Consider the following 3,563-nt stretch of genomic DNA (forward strand, 5'->3'; position numbering starts at 1 on the left):
AGCTTGGCAGGGACAATGATGCCATTGAATTAGGGTTTTGTGTATGTTTGAAGTATAAAACAAAAAATAGAGGCTTATAGGTGCACAAGAGGGAGAGAGAGGTGTCCATAGGGACCAGTATGTTTGTGGATACTGGAAGTGTACCAGGCAATGGTAGTCCTGTCTGTGGCTGCCCTTTTGCTATAGGTCCTTCCTGATCTTTCCTCCACTGCTCCCAGGAGTTGTGAGGCAGCATATACCCCAAGTCTAGCATGTACTACCAGCATCCATGACAGGAGTGGCAGCGCTAGTCAGGGCTGCCTTGTTCTGGAATTTAAAGACATGGCTGCTAGAAAAGTGAATGAAGCCAGGAGGCGAAAAGGAGGATGTAGAGGAGGTGACTATTGTGGGAATTCGGATATATCCTGAAGCTCCACTGCTCATGAGTCTGGGAGTTGAGGTCTTTAAAACCATTAGGTAAAAATAATGACTAAAAGGAGAACAACTTTCCCTTAAAAAAAAAGAAAAAGAAAAAGAAAAAAAGAACTTATGGGACAACAGATATATGTGGTCAAACATTTACTGGAATTTATATTAACAAATTCATATTTGTATTGAAATCTCCCAGTCAGGTAACCATCTTCCAAATTTGTTATCTAAATGAGTAAGCACTTTCAGGGTTGCATCCATTTGTTTAAACATCTCAATTGGTATTCTATCAATACCTGGAGCATTGTTTTCACTAATGCCTTCAGTCCAGATTGAACTTCATTCTTCAGTACTGGTGGTGGTGGTGATGTACCATAGAGTCTATTCAGACTCATAGCTACCCAATATAGGGTTTCTGAGGCTATAAAACTTTATGGGAGAAGAAAAGCCTCATCTCTCTCCCTCTGAGCAGCTAATAAATTCGAACTGCTTACCTTGTGGTTAGCAGCCCAACTCATAACCCACTACTCTACCAGATCTATCTGTTCTTAATTATATCATGAAATAGGCAGAGTCCTGGTGTGACACTGTAGGATAAGCACTGGACTGCTAACTGCAAGGTCGACAGTTCAAATGTACCAGCAGCTCCTCAGAAACCCTATACAGGGTTGCTAAATGTTGGAAGGACCAAATAACACTTAACAATAATAACGTCATTACAAAGGTCAATGCCCTGGAAATATAGCAATTATGATAAATTATGATTTATATTCTCCCTACCACAAAAAAAGAAAACAAACAAACAAAAAACAATTAATGTTAGGTTTATACATTTGTACCAGTATACATGAATTATTGATACTATTCCAGATAGGTGAAAGTTTCCAGTTTGACTAGTGTTGGCAATAGCTGAATATACTGCTGAAAAGTTCGAAGAGTTTTTTACAGATTAGTGAATGAGAAGAAATTAAGGAGGAAATTTACAACTTTCACACAAAATTATGGAAAAATGCTTTTGTTTTGTGAATTAAAATATATTATACTTTAAACTGACCCCTCTGTCAGTTTGTTGTACTGTGGTGGCTTGTGAGTTTCAGTGATTCTGGAAGCTATGCCACTGCCACTGGTATTTTAAATACCAGCAGGGTCACTCACCCATGTTGGACAGGTTTCAGAAGACCTTCTAGATGAAGACAGACTAGGAAGAAGGAGTGAAAAACTATTTCCGAATATTTGGTCACTGAAAACCTTATGTATAGTAGAGAAACATTGCCCAATATAGTGCTGAAAAATAACCCTTCAGGTTGGAAGGCACTCAAAATGCAACTGGGGAAGACCTGCCTCCGCAAAGTAAAGTTGACCATGATGATGCGAATGGAGTAAGGCTGTGGAAGTAAAGCCCTCGGTACCTTCATTTGCTGATGGGGCACAACTCAAAATGAAGAGAAATAGCTGTAAACATTCATTAATAATCAGAACATTGAATGTACCAAGGATGAATCTAGGAAAATTAGAAATAGTCAAAAATGAAATGAAACAAATAAACATCAATATCTTAGGCATTAGTGAGCTGAAATGGACTGGTATTGGACATTTTGAATCTGACAACCATATGGTTTACTACTCCAGGAATGATAAATTGAAGAGGAATGGTGTTGCATTCATTGTCAAAAAGAACATGTCCTGATCAGTAGTGAGGTATAACGCTGTCTGTAATAGGATAATACCTATTCATCTCCAGGGAAGACAAGTTAATACCACTATTATTCAAATTTATGCACCAAACACTAAAGCCAGTGAAGATGAAATAGAAGGATTTGACCAACTTCTTCAATCTGAAATTGATCAAAGATGCAGTGAAGATATATTGGTCATTACTGGTGATTGGAATGCAAAGGTTGGGAGCAAAGAGGAATGATTAGTAGTTGGAAAATATGGCCTTGGTGATAGAAATGATGCTGGAGATCGCATGATAGAATTCTGCAAAATCAATGATTTGTTCATTCCAAATACCTTCCTTAGAGAGCATAAGAGAAGACTATACACAAGGACCTCACCAGATGGAATACATAGAAATCAAATTCACTACATCTGCATAAAAAAATGATGGAAAAGATCCATATCATCAGTCAAAAGAAGGCCAGGGGCAGACTGTGGAACAGACCATCAATTGATCATATGCAAATTCAAATTCAAGCTGAAGAAAATGAAAACAAGTCCATGAGAGCCAAAACATGATCTTGAATATATCCCACCAGAATTTAGAGATCATCTAAAGAACAGATATGATACATTAAACACTAAAGTCCAAAGACCAGAAGAATTGTGGGATGACATCAAGGACACCATACAGGAAAAAAGCAAAAAGTCATTAAGAAGACAAGAAAAAAAGATGCGGTCAAAATAGATGTCAGAAGAGACACTAAAACTTGCTCTGCAGCATAGAGATGCTAAAGCAAATGGAAGAAATGAGGAGGTATGATAGCTGAACAAAAAATTTCAAACAGAAAGAGTGAAACAATGGCTCGAGAAGATGCAGCAAAATATTACAACAAAATATGCAAAGATCTGGAATCAGAAAACCAAAAAGGAAGAACACTCTCAGCATTTCTCAAGATGGGGGAACTGGAGAAAAAAATTCAAGACTCAACTTTCATTATTGAAAGATTTTCTGGGCAAATTATTGAATGATGCAGAAAGCATCAAAAGAAGATGGAAGGAAAACACAGAGTCTGTACCAAAAGGAAATGGCTCATGTTCAATTTCAAGAGGTAATGTATCAAGAGCCAATGATACTGAAGGAGAAAGTCCAAGGTGCATTGAAGGAATTGGCAAAGAACACGGCACCAGGAATTGATGCAATAAAAATTGAAATATTTCAAGAAATTGAGGCAGCATGGAGGCACTCACTTATCTATGCCAAGAAATTTGGAACACAACTATCTGGCCGACAGATTGCAAGAGATCCATATTTGTGTCCATTCCAAAGAGAGGTGACCCAATGGAATGCAGAAATTATCGGACAATATCTTTGATATCCCATGTGAGTAAAATTTTGCTAAAGGTTATACAGAAAGAACTAAAAGCATACATTGACAGAGAACTTCCAGAGGTTCAAGCTGGATTCCAAAGAGGCTGTGTGATGAGGGATATCA

The 3,563-nt window shown here is 37.7% G+C and overlaps 1 pseudogene; it reads left to right on the forward strand.

Annotated features, from left to right (window-relative positions):
• The first annotated feature begins 340 nt into the window (after positions 1 to 340).
• LOC102841171 overlaps positions 341 to 3,563 on the forward strand; it is a 68,797-nt pseudogene continuing 65,574 nt past the window's right edge.

The sequence above is a fragment of the Chrysochloris asiatica genome, unplaced genomic scaffold, assembly GCF_000296735.1.
Source record: "Chrysochloris asiatica unplaced genomic scaffold, ChrAsi1.0 scaffold00240, whole genome shotgun sequence".
Lineage (NCBI taxonomy): Eukaryota > Metazoa > Chordata > Mammalia > Afrosoricida > Chrysochloridae > Chrysochloris > Chrysochloris asiatica.